This window comes from Lagopus leucura, unplaced genomic scaffold (genome assembly GCF_019238085.1).
Source record: "Lagopus leucura isolate 7727_CA_CO unplaced genomic scaffold, USGS_WTPT01 Super-Scaffold_73, whole genome shotgun sequence".
In the NCBI taxonomy this organism is placed as follows: Eukaryota; Metazoa; Chordata; class Aves; order Galliformes; family Phasianidae; genus Lagopus; species Lagopus leucura.
Genome location: NW_024962252.1, coordinates 98,325,148 through 98,340,856, shown reverse-complemented (window position 1 = coordinate 98,340,856; position 15,709 = coordinate 98,325,148). Strand labels below are relative to the sequence as shown.

General features: G+C 39.7%; 2 long non-coding RNA genes across 2 annotated transcripts; both read left to right on the top strand.

Moving 5' to 3' along the window:
- Positions 1-2,304: 2,304 nt before the first annotated feature.
- On the top strand, positions 2,305-3,140 carry LOC122192741. Its single transcript, XR_006182691.1, has 2 exons — positions 2,305-2,389; positions 2,517-3,140. It is a non-coding gene; the product is annotated as an uncharacterized LOC122192741 (long non-coding RNA).
- Positions 3,141-3,953: 813 nt separating this feature from the next.
- Positions 3,954-13,455, top strand: LOC122193649. The gene is made up of 4 exons (XR_006182947.1): positions 3,954-4,181; positions 11,040-11,251; positions 11,603-11,678; positions 13,339-13,455. It is a non-coding gene; the product is annotated as an uncharacterized LOC122193649 (long non-coding RNA).
- Positions 13,456-15,709: the final 2,254 nt, after the last annotated feature.

Genomic DNA, 15,709 nt, shown 5'->3' with positions numbered 1-15,709 from the left:
TCTTGATACAAACAGGAGTATCCTGTTTTGGGATAATGAAGCTAGAAATCACAATACCCCAGCATTTACTTGAATTTTTTAAAAATAACCCCTTGGAAGTACATTATTTTCTCTGGGAATTAAATATTCTGTAGTGTGGAATAGTTTTACCACCAGGATAAAATTAAGTAACCTGTTACAATACCCCCAAAAGAGCAAGAAAGTGGGGGTCTTGGTGAATTTCCACCTGGGATGCTTGTTTTCTGCTTTAGCACCATTGTCTTTAACTAATGGAAACTGTTTTCACCAGCTTAAATTTCTTGCTGCTCAATTAAAGGATTTCTTTTTTAGCGTGGGTAGAGGTAGTGTGATTAATGCTTAATGAAATACCCATTTAAAGGGCTTTTGTTTCAACGCAGTAAGCGAGGTACATTAGTTGTGGCCTTTTCTGCCTTGTTAGCTTGATTATGTAAAATGCCTATTCTTTCTAAACCAGCAGTTGCTGGCAGTTCTGTATATAAAAAAGAAGCTGAATTGGTTGATGTTCTCAGTAGGATCTGGGCAAGGAAAGCAGCCTGTCAGCCTTGGCATTTGAGTTGCTATATTGCTGTTCTTCTTAGATTTAAAAATAAATACATAAATAAAAATGAAAAAATGGAAAGCAGACATAAGAATGGCACTGCTCTGCCATGAGCATAGAAGTACAAAAACCACTACTGGAAATCAAGGCCTGTGCATCTCTTAAGGAGTTCCTGAGGCACTCAGGTTGCCTTCCTCTGAGAAAGTAGAAGCATCCAAATTATCTTAAACTGTACCTTTTTGGAAGAAAATTATTTGAGGTTATTTTTTTAGGAGTTTCCTGTTGCGAATGCTTTTATCCAAGATTGCTTTTAATTTCATATTAAAAAAAAAAAAAAAAAAAAAAAAAAAAAAACAAAACTGCAGGAATTTCTTAGCTGCATAGTATTAATAAAAAAAAGTAAGAGTATGTTTTTTCTTCTGTGCTGTAGATTCACCAAATTCAGATATTTATTGGTGCAGTGTCTCTGGGAGGCAGTCTGTACGAGTTTCCCTGCCCTTTGCAGCTACCTAGGGCTAGGGAAAGGGGATTTTCTCTTCATAGATCACCACTGTCCACTTCATACTGGATTTGGGACATCTGTCAGGTGCTGGCTTTTAGCACCCTGGCTGTGGTAATTAACAATCAAAAAGTAGTCTGAAACATCAGAGCTGTATAATAAACACCATTTACAGGAACATTAGCAAAGCATAATAAGTAATTCCTTTCTTTTGCATGGAGTGTGCTTTGCTAAGTAAGTTTCTGAACTAGTCTGATCTGCCTCTGTTCTTGGCTGTGCTGAGATCAATGAAACCAAGTGAAGTGTATCTTTGGCTAGTGGCCCAGATGAGTTTGCCCCGGTCTTCATCAAGAAGTGTCAGAGAATGTTAGATTTGCTTGAAAGAACTTGAGACACTCCTGCTGCTGCTTCTAAAACCAAGAAAAGAATAATGGCATTTCAATTAAAATTTGATTAGGTTTAAGCCACTAAACAAAGTTCTTCAGAAATGTTGAGGCAGTGTATTTTTCTGAGTAATAGTGTGTTCAATTAGAAGTGAAGTGGCGGGTTCTGAAAGTTAATAGAATGCTCTGGTTTTAACTTGATATGCTCCAAAATTAAGCTTTTGAATTCTTTCAGGATAGCGATGAAGTTCAGGTAAACCATCCAGGATCGTCTCAGGTTATGGAAGACTCACAAGGCAAGTATACACTGCAGAAACCTAACCATGTTCTGTGTCAGCAACACAGGGGTGGAATAGTTAATGCTTGCTTCATAACTCCAATTAAAGCTGATGGTAGTAGTGAAAGCATTACTTTTTTTTCCTGAAATCTAATGAGTCAGGAGAGTAGCTCCACAAACAGTTTTGTATTGGGAAGCAGAAGTCAGAGATTTCTTCTTTGTGGTCTGCTGTGAATCTGTTTTACTCCTGAAGTAGGAGTTGAGGAGAAAGTAAGCTGAAGAGTTAACCTGAAACAACTCTAAAAACTTACTTGCTCTGACCTCTATGGGGGGGGGGATGGGAGGGTGCCCCCCCCAAGAGAAAGAATTAAATACCGTTTTAGTACAGGTATTTTTAACCTTAATTACAATGACAGAATTTGAACTATGTTAATGTGCCAGTATGAGATATTTTTACTGTCCCAAATCTTTCACCAAGAGTCATTATGAGGAGTATGCCATGCCTAATTTGACTGTTTTGGGAATTTATGAGTTCTTAATACTGATATTCCGTGTACCTTTTCTTTTTCTCCCTTCCTTCCATGACAGAAATGTATTGAAAGAGCGGTGGCTCAGTACCTGCCCCACTTCAGATCTTCTACCTGACTGGCTGGAAGTTTCACAAATCACAGGTAATATGAAGCTCGGCTATTGACTCTTTGAAGATGTGTTTTAAATTACTTAGGCTTTAAACAAATTTTATAAAATATTTTAATTTAGAAAACAGCCCTTATATGTTTTTTCCTCTTTTCTTCTTAGGTGAGACCTGCACAGAGAAGTTCTGCTACAGTTTCATTTGGAGATCTAGCAAAAACAGAGGAACTTAGTAGAAGAGGAGCAAAATAGTTCTTCATAAGTAATAAAAGTTATTTTGAAGCTCCTATCAAACTTGTGTGGACCGTCTCCACTTCTACTTATTTTGTTACAATGTTTTGAAATTATAATCTGCATGCAGCAAGGAATTTGAATGCCTGTGCTACATCAACTGTGTAAAATGGCACTCATTTCTTTTTCTAGAGAAGTATTTGAGCATTATTCTAAGTAGTACATTCTCTCCCAGTTGGATTAAATTACTGTTCTCAAATGTAATTCCTCTCCCAGTATTTCAGTAGGACAGATTGTTCCAGGTATGATTTGCAAGTCTTGAGCTGTATTTTCAAATTATTCCTGAAGGATGGTAGGTCATAATGAACAACTCTACTTGGTGACAAATAAATTTAAGTCATACTAGAAGAGAATATCAGCAAATACACAGATCTAGCCAACTTTGTATGGTTTTTGTCTGTTGGAAATTATAGTTAAAAAGATATTATCAGTTAACATTTGAAAGTTGAATGTTTGACTTGTGTAAGAGGAAGTGATTAAATAAGTGCTGTAACAATATCTTTAGTTCATACTTCTTTGTACCTGTGTATGGGAACTGCTGAGTCACGGCCTGAACCTCTGATTAATCACCTGAGGTGAGCCATGAGTCAGCCAGAGGAGCACAGCTGAAGGCAATTCACCTGTGCTACCGGAAGGGGGGGAGCCAGGCTCCACCCCTCCTGGACCTATTTAAGAACTGGTTACCAGAGGGGAAGGATCTCTTCTGGAGATCCTCCTCTTTTGGTATCTTCTAGTGAGCTCAACCCAAGGGTAAGCTCTTCTACTTATTCTCTTTTGTGATCCTTGTTTGCTTTTGCCTTACTCTTTTGATTATATTGCAATTATAACATCTTGGTCATACAACCTGCAACACAAATTCAGTTCTCCTTCCACTTACAAATGCAAAAATGATTGTTTCTAAACATTAAGGAGGGTAGGGTACCACAGAAAAGGCTGATGCTTCATTCCACCTTTAACAGACCATACCATCATTTGACTAAGTTTACTGAGAGAAGTAGCAAGCAGAAAAGTTAACTAGCACACAAACAGACTCGTATAGTTTAAACTAATTAGCTTACAAGTGGCATTCTCTGGAATTGGCATTCTTTTGGAATTGCAAGGAACTTTATACCAGTTGTATATTGTAGTGCTTAAAGGTAAGTTAAATCACATTTCCAAACTTGCCAAACTTTCTGCTTTTCTGTTTTTAGAGGCTGAAAATTGTGAAGTTTATTTTCTACTTCCATTCCTGTTGCATGGGGCTGTAACTTCTCCTGTAGATAAATATTTTTAGGAATTGATCTTAAGTATGAGTAAGGCCCGTTCTCCTGAGGTGTTAAGAAGAAGTAATTTACTCGATGATTCACTTGGTTGTAGTGCTGGTAGGGAATGGTCGGAAGGAAAAGCATGCAAAGTATGTAAGTGCATCATTAAAACAGATGTATCATTGTTTTAGGTGTTGTATTAACAAATGTGCCAGAGCTTCTCTCGGCCTGCCATAAGAAGATTATCCAGCAGGTGGAGTTTGACAGGATGGTGTGCACAGGCCAAGTAGACAAGGTAGGCAGAAGCTTTAATATTCTGTGAGGGTTTATTGAGCTATGATTCAAAGACAAATGCAGATATTAAAGTTGCCACCTGCTGCTTAACGTTCAATTCTCAAAATTACAAAAAATGCTTTTTTGAAAGAAGCAACTTATGCAGTATTTAACTGGCTAGAAGATTAATTTAAGAGCTGGGGGAGAAGGAGGTGTTCTGTACCAGATTTTGGCTGGAAGAAATGAGTGAGAAGGTATAAAATACTGTGATGAGGAGGGGAACCATCTTCTTGACAAGCCTAATGCATAACAGTTCACGAGGAAGGGACTCATCTTTCATTTTCCTTTAGAGAATGGTAGTACTCCTGGAGAAAGGGAGATAAAGTACAAGTCATCTTATAACTTTTACAGTCCCTAAAATGAAGGCTTAAAAGCTTGTTTCTCCAAAGGTATTAAGTTTTCTCATAGACCATCCATGGACTTGATCCAAGATACTGCCTCTCTTCGCGGGCTCTGTCTTTCAGACAAAGTTTACGTGTTCTAAGAGGAACTCTTCAGTTTTCCACATGTGAGCTGCTGTGGAAATGCATGTCAAATAACTGTGAACTTCATGCATTTTTGCTTCAGCAGGTTGATTTCCAGTCACTTCAACTGGTGACTCAGATGTGTTAAAGGAGTGAGGAGGTGGGAATGTGCTGGGTAAATGTTAACTGGAGATGGGCTCCTACTGTGCTTCTATGGTGCTTTTGGGGAAGAGGGGAAGGATTTATCCTAGAATCGATATTCTCTTCTTTGGTTCCACATTCCATAGGTGGAGTATGTAAACAGAAAGGCATGGACATGACTTAGTAATGGGAGAAGGTATGTTCTGGATAGAGAGAGAAATAGAGGAATGGTTTTCTTTGTATCACCTGGAAGAAAAAAGAAGTATAGATAATGTGGAAAAAGGCTGGGAAAGAAGAAGTAGGGAGTAACAAATCTATTAATTGGAGCAATGCTAGCTGGAATTAGGGAGCATGCAATTGAGAAGTAAGGTGTTTCTTCCCCTGACCAGCAGTGTTTTATGAACAATTTTTTGTTTGATAAACTTTGAACTGCACTGCAGTGCTAAATGAATGTAATGAATGTACAGATTTTCACTGCGATGCAAGTTTCGTTTTAATTTCTTGACTTTTGGTGTGTGAGGGGGGAGGAAAAGTTACTGGCCCACAGAAGCTGAAGATTGCATGAGCATTGGGCACTTAATAGATTGACATGTGAGGTAATCTGTAATGTTTCCTCCACCTAATCAAAATTAAGTGAGGGGAAAAAAAAAAAAGATCAGTGAGCATTGTGGCTGCTTGCCAACTTTAAATACTAACACAGAGCAGGTGGTGATTTTTCATGTTGTAGAGGGTAGGAACATTCATATAAGTCAGGCATTAAAATTTGCATGATGTTACCCTCCGTGAGTTACAAATGTTTTAAATTTCAAGCATCTACAAAATAAACATATTATGAAAACCAGCTCCACCACTATAACTGCAGGGCTTTTTTTTTTCCCCTTCTTGGAGTTATTGGCAGGTCTGGTTTCCACTAATCACTTTCTTTGTATGGCACTCAGATCAATACCTTTGAAAAAAGTTAATTATGAATAACTTTTTTTTTAATTCATGTAAGGCTTTTATACTTTTTTTTTCCAGCTCTATGACTATTCCTTTCTGAAACTGTAATGAAGAAGAATGTAGTTTGCCAGTTGTTGGTCTGGGAAGTTATTTTAAACTTTAAGTGCTTGTTTAAGAAGCCAGGTTTTGCAAAATAAGTAACTTCTAAGAAGTAGTTGCAAAGGTGATATGCTGTGTCTTGCAAGCCTAGGTGGTTTTAAAAATCTTTATGCATCATACAGAATGTTTTTCTCCTGACTGCAGAAGAAAGAAAAGTGAATTTGGGGAAAGAATAATTTTGATCAATTGTAAGCCAAGAGTGCACAATAAAAAAAAGAGTTAAATGCACGTATAATTCTAAAATGAATGTTACTATTTGAGGGTCACAGACTGATAAGATCTGAGGTCAGTCATTGGTCATCAAGGATTGAGTTTTTTCAGTGTCTTTGAGTACAAAATCTGTCAATATGTTTTATCCAAGGCTACTTAGGATATAGGAACAATAGTAAGACCCTATGTTCTGTACCCAAGCATCAGATTTTATAGTTTCTATGACTGAGAATTTGAGTTTTAAGCATGAGAAATAATCCTTGCTTACCTCTAACTTATCAAAATGTCATCAGCAGAGGTTGAGAACTGAACCATAACTTTTTGTTTTTAAACCAGTTTTAAAATAAAGACGACGCTTTTCAGTGTTGTCTAGAAGTCAGGTTTTAGCTTGCTTTTTCAGTTGTGAAGGAGGAAGGAGAAGCCAGCAATCTTTCAGATGTGTTTTCCTTAGAATATCCTGATGTAAAAATCTGATGTAGTGGATATAATTCCGTTGGAACACCTGGTTCCAAAGCTGCATTGGGGAAGCTAGCATAAGCATTAGTCCTAAATTTTAATTTGCTAAATCCAATAATTCAATAGTCACTCTTAATTAAAAGATATATTTTGGACCAGAGTAGGAAACTGCTAATGGGGGGGGGAGGGAGGGGGGGAGAGGTTAATTCCAATAGTTTGGTTGGAATCTTAGAATCATTTGAGGCCATCCAGTCCAACCCCCTGCAGTGCACAGGGACACCCACAGCTCCATCAGTGCTCAGAGCCCCGTCCAGCCTGACTTTGCCTGTCTGCAGTGATGGGGCACCACCACCTTTCCGGGCAACCTTTGCCACTGCCTCAGTACCACTTGTTTAAAAAGCTTTTTCCTTATATCCGATCTGAATCTCCTCTCTTTTGGTTTGAAACCATTTCCCCTTGTCCTATCACACAGTTCCTTGCTATAGAGTCTGTCCTTTTCTTTCTTATACCCCCCCCTTCAGGTACTGACAGGCCATTATCAGGTCTCACAGAGCCTTCCCTTCTCCAGCTGCACAGCCCAGCTCTCAGCCTGTCCTCACAGGGAGGTGTTCCATCCCTGGGCTCATTTTTGCAGCTCTGCTCTGCACACTCTCCAGCAGCTCCATGTCTCTCCTGTACTGAGCACTCCCCATCTGGTCACAGTGCTCCAGGTGAGGTGTCACAGCACAGAGCAGAGGGGCAGATCCCCTCCCTCACCCTGCTGGCCACACTGCTTTGGATGCAGCCCAGGATGTGGTTGGTTCTCTGGGCTGTGAAGGCACAGTGCTGGCTTACATCCAGCTGTCATCCACCAATACACCCAGGTCCTTTTTCGTAGGGCTGTGCTCCATTCTTATATCCTCATTTTGTACTGATAGTCAGGGTTGCCACAGCCCAAGAACAAGACCTTGCACTTGGCTTTGTTGAACCTCGTGGGCTTCTCCTGGGCCCCACTGCTCAGCCTGTCTAGGTCTCTGTGATGGCATCCCATCCCTTGGGTGTGTTCACCACACCACACAGCTCAGTGTCACCTGCAAACTGCTGAGGGCACTCTTGATCCCACTGACTCCATGTCACTGATGAAGATGTTAAAGAGCACCAGACCCAGTACTGATGCTTAAGGAACACCATTGGTCACTGATCTCCATCTGGACATTGACCGCTGCTCTCTGGGTACGATCTCGCAACCAGTTCCTCATCCACTGAACAGTCCACTCATCAAATCCATATCATTCCAATTTGGAGAGAAGTAAGTTCTGGGAGGTAAGTGTCAGCACTGAAGGAAATTTGACAGGTAAAGCTAGCCAGTTGATTTCCTGCATATTTTAAGTGCTCTCAGGGGAGGGTGAGGAAGAACAAAATAAAATAGAAAATGAGAAGTTGTGTTTTTTAGCCGAAGGTTGTGTGTAAGTGTCGAGCAGAAAAACACGGAGAAGTGCATGTGCTTATACAGGATTTGGACTCATGGTTTAAATCAAATAAGGATCAAAGTGGTTTGTTGATTTATTAATAGATTGTAATTAACCCTCAGTCGGTGAACTGCATGCTTAGGATTAATAGCAGCAATATAACAGATAAATGGCTGTACTAAAGCCTTACAGAATGTGAGTAAACACCTTCAGCTATCTACACGCTCTTCTCCAGCGGTCTCCTGTAAGTTGGCAGTCGCATGTTCACCTCTGTCCTTTTGGCAGGCTGTTGTGGCTACAAGAACTCATCGTTCTGGGAATGCACGTTCTTCTATTTGCATTACACGCCTCTCCTTTGAAGATGTGGTGCTGTAGCTGTGTGTGTCCCTGTGCTGTCTGTGCAATCCCCTAACTTACCCTGCCTGCCATGCTGGCACCCCACGGATGATGGGCAGGCACCCTGAAAGGGGAGGTATGGATTGTGCCCCATGCTGCCAGCAGAAGGGTAGGGCTGGGAGCTGTTCCTGGCCTCTGGGAGCCAGGAGGGCATCTTCTTAGCATGGGACCAGATTGCACTGCTCCTTTCTTCCTGCTTCTGTTGCAAACTGTAGTGCTTGGGATACTGAAGAGTTCCCATTAAAATGCATGAGTTTTAAGACAGACAAGACCTATAAAGAGAGACAGTATCTTGTACCTGCTCCATAGATGGGCCATGAGAAAACTTGATGCCATTGGAGAGGTGAGCTCTTCTTTTAGTCTTACTGTTATCATAGTTGCTTTTGTAATTGACATCATTTCCACAAAGTACTTGCTTTTGATGCAGTTATCCTTTGCGGTCAGTACCTGTCCTGTCTCAACCACAAAGTCTGATGTTATAGAAGAAATATTGCAGTTTTGAGGCAATGGCTGTAGGAAGACTTAGTTGGTGAATCAATGCTGAACTTCCTTGGCAGCCAGGACCAAACTGTAAGGCATAGTTGTATCTTTGCATCCACATCACTTTAATTTGCATAACATCCCATTCATGCCTCGTTTTTGTCTTTGAATTTCTTCAGTCACCTATGGTTATTTCCATAATTCCAGAAAATAGTGCTGTAGATACTCCCGAGGGGTTTTCTTACTCAGATCTCAAAACCAGCACATCCTTGGCATTTTTTTTGCCTACAGGAGTCATCTTCGAAGGCGCTCCGGAGGGGCACTGAGGTGCTGTCACACCGCTGTTCAGTCAGCAGACCGAGAGCACTTGTTTGATGCATGGATGACTGATCTTCGATTACTGCCTTTCACAAAACAAACTGAAACATCTGTTGTTTTATTTATACCTGAGCTTTCCCAAATAGCAGCTTAAGGGGCTTTGTTTTGTTCTGTTTTGTTTTTCCTTCACTTTTAGCTCAGTGAATCCCTCTTGTATGCAGAGAGGGACTTTGAAAACCAAATAGATTGGATGATTGTATCTCCCTTTTCAGGTCATGCTAAAGCCTGCTGGCTGATACTTTTTGTTAAAGAGCATTAATGATCCCTTATTGAGAGACTAGACTTTTATTTATAACTTCTATAACTCTGCGTTTAGAGATTTCAAAGGTACTGAATTAAAAGAGATTGCAGGGGTGGTTTACCCGCCTCTTAAATACCTTTGGAGTAAACTTAGTCATTCCACTTTGGGAGAGGATTCAGGTTTGTGAACCAAAGGGCTTATAAGTACAGAGAAGTGTTTCCCCACTGCTCCTTGCAGTGAACAGCTGAATTTGATAGATAGCATTACTCCAGCATTGACTACAGGGCAGCCTGTCTTCAATTCTAGCTCTCCTGTGTCTCACACAGCATCTGTGAATCACTTCAGAAATCTTGAGGATGTAAGTCAGAATCCCATTGCTATAAAGGGATTTAAGCGTTACGTGGTACAATCCTAGAACCACCAAGGTTGGAAAAGACCTCCAAGATCATCTAGACCAACTGTCCACCTACCATCAGTATTTCTTCACTAACCCACGTCCCTTAGTACCATATCTAAAGGTTTCTAATTCTGATTGTGTTCTAATCATCTTGAAAACACATTGATGTGACTTAGTTTTGCTCTTGCAATGAATTTACAAATGAATCTTGGCGTAAGACAGATGTATTTTAACACTTCTGTTTGTATGCCTGCTTCCTGTGTATTTATTTTCACCCTCCAGCTGATGAGCTGCTTTGTCTTGTGTACTGAAATGGCCTGTTTAATGCAGTGGGAAGTCAAGTAAAAGCTACCATTTGTTAATGGATGCTTAGAACAGGCACAGTCAGACATCTTAAATTATTCTAAATAAGCAGTAATTCTGATTCATTTCTAAAGATAGAACTGTAACAACCCAGTTACCTAGTTCCCTCATAGACTAATCAGCATGAAATCGGTCTATAAGTTTAATGTGCAATTTCTCATTGTGTGGACGTTGAACATACTAGCAAAAATATGGCAAGCTGTATTAGATTCTGTGTGGTAACTTGTTCCCATGCCATGCTGAGGGGTCAATCTAGAGGGATGTAGATAAGCTGGTTTGCTGGGCTGAGGGGAATGGGATAAGGTTCAACAAGGCCAAGTGCTGGGTGCTGCACTTTGGCCACAATAACTCCATGCAGCACTGCAGGCTGGGGATGAGCGGCTGGATGACTGTGAAGAAGAAAGGGACCTGGGGGTATTTGTTGATGATTAGCTGAACATGAGCCAGCAGTGTGCCCAGGTGGCCAAGAGGCCCAATGCCATCCTGGCCTGCGTTAGAAATAGTGTGGCCAGCAAGAGCAGGGAGGTGATCGTCACCCTCTACTCAGCACTGGTGAGGCTGCTATGAGATATGGCTTAATAGCTTGTGGTAGTAATGGTGATGGGAGGATGGTTGAACTAGATGATCTTGTAGGTTCTTTCCAACCTTGCGATTCTATGATTCTGTAAAATATATCTTATGGGTATGTGCCATGTCTGTAGTGTTTTCCTCTTACCTTCTGTTGTCCTGTTAATCCTACTTTCAACAGTGTTCCTATGGAACTGATTTTCTGACCAGGCTGCGTCATGGAAGGGAAATGTAACTTGAAGAAGTACAGTTGTGGTGGAGGAACATGTGTGCTAAGCCCTAAGACCTGTAGCAATATCCAGAACAACAAAGACAAGAGAAGGAAAGTAAGGAAAGAAAAATGACTCACTACTTGTACGTTGAAGATCACATTCAGAAATAGTGACGAGAAAGGTATGAACAAATCAAGATTGAATAAAAAAAAAAAAAAGAAAAAACAGTAAAAATATATTTTTCTTAAATCTTACTCAATATTTTAAATGATAAAAGGTGTATTTTTCCATTTCACCTCTTGATGTTCTGACTTTGTAAAGGGAAACCTTTATACAATGTAGACAGACAGCTTTCTGCTTGTTTTTAATTTTCAGGTTGTGTTGCTTAGAGGTACACAATCATAAATCATGATAGCTTGTTTTTTTTCTATTTATTAAAGGAATGAGTGCACTTCATTTCTGAATTGAATGATGAGCTAGGTTGCCACAAATGTTTTGGCTTAAGACCTTATCGTTCATTCTCTCTCCACAGGCATTTATGTCAGGAAAACACAATGGTTTGAGTGCTCATTGAAAGTAAATGCAAGAGCTGCCTTGGTATTACTAAAGTAAGTTCACTGAAAAATGTATGTCTATAGATTTTCTTTTTTTTCAGTATCTTCTGTAACAGCCAGAAAAAATGAAACAGAATACTCATAATTGGAATACAACTGTGTGAGAAGAAAAAATGGTTAAAGATGCGTGTCTAGAGAACTGGAATGCTGTAACACACAAATAAATCTTGTCAGTTGGTTTGGGCTCATGTTTTTCATTCCTTATACAGAAAGTAGTTGCACAGTTGCATAAAAAATCTGACAGAAAGTTGCACAAGTCTGTGGCCCCAGCAGCTCTGGAACCATGTCTCCAGATCACTGAGTTCTTGCCACATGCATTTTTCTCTAAGTGACTTTGCTGTTTTCCTGAAGCTGGCGATCATTGCCACGTGCTCTCCAAAGAGGTAAAGAGTATAGCTACAGAAATGATCTTAAACAGCTGTAGGGCTGGAAGGTACAGTTCAAGGCAGCAGGTTCCTGCTATGTGTTTCCCTGCAAAGGAAGGGACAGGTACAAATAATTACACAATCTTAAAATTTATTACAGCCCTGATAGCCTTTGTTCTTGCTCAAGCACTGAAATGTGAAGTTTGAAAGTGGTTTAAGTTTCAGCTGTCTTTTCTCCCTGAATTGACTGAAAGTAGCTGTTTGGAGCAGCATGCTTGTATTTGTGTGCTCAGTTCAGAAGTAACAGGGCTCCTGAGTGCAAGCCCTTTGTTTTGAGGCATGACTCAAGATAGCATTTTTGCTTTCTCTTGTTAACAATAGTAGAAGGTACCATTAAGCTGTAATGTTTGGGGAAAGTATTGTTTTCATGAGACTGCACTTGTGTAGAGCCAGAAAAAAAGCAGGCAGAATTCCATTCAGTTTATTGTAGTTATATTAGCTCCACAAGGCAAGGTGGGCTGAAAGGTAAGAAAATCCACTTTTATCACCGAATGCTGGACAGAGACTGAATATTACAAATGCATTCAGAGCAGAACTCTGAATTAAGCTTTTCTGGATTTAGGCATTTGCTTTAAAATGACTTCTCTGCCCTTGCAAGGTCTTGAAAATGGACTAATGTAGAAGTTTGATGGGGCAGATCTTCAGGTCTCTAAGGACGTGCCCATTTTTCTAGTCAGTGGGCAGCCCAGTGGAAGACATCTGTTCTAGGTTATACCTAGCTGATGGTACAGTAATTACTGTGAAACTATCTTAGTCCCCTTGTTCAACTGGCTATTGCCTCACTTCCATAGGGAAGTCTTAAGTGCGAATCATAACAAGGAGAACTTGCACAACACAGAATCAGAGAGAATCAGAGCCAAAAGACTTCAATACAACTGGCTTTCCTTATGACACGTAGTGTTTCTCTTGACATCTACCTATTGTAGCCTCTTCATCCTTTCTTTCTCTCTTCATATAGGATATTGTTCCTCACCTTGCCTATTCATAAAATTCAAATAATCAATTACTGATTTTTGTCCTTGTTAATGTTCAGTTTCGCTGTTATTTGTGGAAAGATGTAAAGCAAGTTCAATGATACATTCCAGACTGAACATGGATGGAGTGTTGCTGTGATCAGCTGTAATATAATTTTTTTGCAGCTGTAGGACTGATAATTGCTGATCTTGAATTTCAGAAGTATATTTCTGACAGAAAGTGTCTTTTTTTTTTTTTTTTTTTCCTTCTTGCAGAATATACTTTTGGAAGGACTCAGAAACAGGGCATTTGGAATGAAGAACTCAAACTGCATTGTAGGCTGAACTAATGTCTGAGGTTTAAATATATGTGGGAACTATATTATATAGTTCTGAAGCTGAAAGTGATAAGGCTGGATCTGATGTGGAATGTAAAGAAATGAGAAAACTGGATGCCAAGAGGTATTTTCAGCAGCAGTATTGCCAGTACACCGAAGAAACCAGAGAGACAAGCAGGAAAATGGGTAATGTCAAAAGTCTCTACTGTGGTTTAAGGATCAGAGACAGGAAGGATGTTTTAGAGAACAATCTGAAAGGGAAAAATGAGATTTGGCAGCGGGTTAGCTAAGGAAGAAATAGGCAGAAGAAAGTTTGAAAGAAGAGGAAAAACATCCAACAAAGTTGAAAAAATATATTTCTTTTTTAGCTTGTTGGCTGAAATTGATAATAAGGCCCACAATCAGTTGTACTGCTGAGATTGGAAACTGGGAGTACAGCTAGAGATAAGAAGAGATTTAGATCACCTAAAGACGTGTAGGACTTTTGGAAATGTTGAGAGCATGTGATGTCATTTAGATGACAGAGACAGCAGGCACAGAGCTTCCCTCAGGCTGCAGGAGAAAAAAGTTTGTCTTATATCAGCTTATTCAATGAGATGAAGTTGTGGAGAGAGAGGAGTTACTTTTTTTTTTTTTTTTTTTTTTGACATAATAAAAATTGATAAATCACCCAAAAAGATTCAAGATTCTGTGAAGATGAGATTTGGATTCTGTCTCCCTGGTCATTTTGATAAGGCAAGTTTCAGCGAAGGAAAGGGAAAAGTCTGCTGTCCATTCAAAGGGACTAGAATTAGTAGAGCAACGGGCATAACTGCTGCACAAACCTCTGAAATCTAAGTTTTGGGGAGAGGTTCACTGGAACAGGCTTGGTAGAGGAGATGAGAGGTGGAAAGTGAAAAAAGAGTCAGCTTGGGGAGTAGCGTAGGTTGACTCTACTGCGAGATAAATTCAAAAAAAATTTCTAAGCAGTATGAATGAGCTTGTATTTTCATGCCCAAGAGGTGAGGGGAAAATAAATTTCCTTTGGTTGAGAAGGCAAAAAGTGGCTTCTTTCACCTGAGAATTAGAAGGTCTGCAGCCACTGCAGACAAGAAGTCAGATGCTGCGCCATGCCAACTGCCAAGAGACCTAGCAAGTCTGTCTTTCCTTGTCCTCCAGTGGTGTTCTTTTTTCATCTCGCTGGTCTGCAAGTTTATATGCTGTTGGTTTTTTTTTCCTCCATCCTGATTACTGCTTGCTTTGCTAATAAGGGAACAAAGATGAGGAAATATGTCATACAAACTGTTAGTCAGAGGAAAGGATGGCTGCAGGGATAGCACCGCCTGAGAAGGAATCAACAGTTTGACTGCTTTTAGTAATCGTATGAGAAGAAATACATGCTTCTGTTTTCAGAGTGAACAGAAAAAGCCTAGATGGAAAAGTCCAGCAGCTAAAGTTGTTATTATAGGCTGATTTAAAGATGCAGGTGAGGAAGTACTTCAAGATATTTGTTTGTTTCAGGTTGGCTTTATAAGATGTGGCTCGCTGATTTCTGAAGGCTTGAAAATGTCTTGCAGATTCTCATGTTGACTGGTAAATCCTCTTGTGCTTAGAGTGCCATTCCCTCGTAGAGGCACTTTACATAATACTGATCTACCTGAATGATTTCCATGAAAGATCCATTAAATGTTTAATCCTGGTCTGAAGAGCTTAAGTGCCAGAGAGCTTAACACAGACATGGTTTAATGGGGAAATATTGGTGGTGGGTGGACAGTTGGACTAAATGATCTTGGAGGTCTTTTCCTGTCTTGGTGCTTCTGTGATTCTATTTGCAATAGTTAATTATTTTCACTTAAAAACAACAACAAAAACAAGTGGATCTTATGTTGAGCCTTAAATCTAGAGCTTCCAGCTGCTGAGTTTGGTATGAACTGCTGTATGGGACTGTAGCCTTTCACTGTCAGAATGCCCACCAAAACACTTAGCAAGAGTGGACAGTGATTAAATTGTATTTTAGCACTTCCAAAAGATGAATCAAGTGAATGTATTTAGAACTGTTCAAGATATAACATTTAATTAAACTAAATACACTATATAGAACAAGATCCATGCTTTTACCTATTTCCCTCAATTTCTGTGCCTATTTTCCTTCAATTTTTAATGAGGGAACAAGCCGGCTCTTTTCTGGAAGAGATTCATTTAGCTGAAGACAACATTTTTTTTTTTTTTTTCCTTTTACAGCCTTAGGGGTTGTAGATATACAGGTTGTACAGAGTAGTTACTGTTGTATTTTAGAGCATGTTTAGGTGTGATGATTGTATATGAGAAGG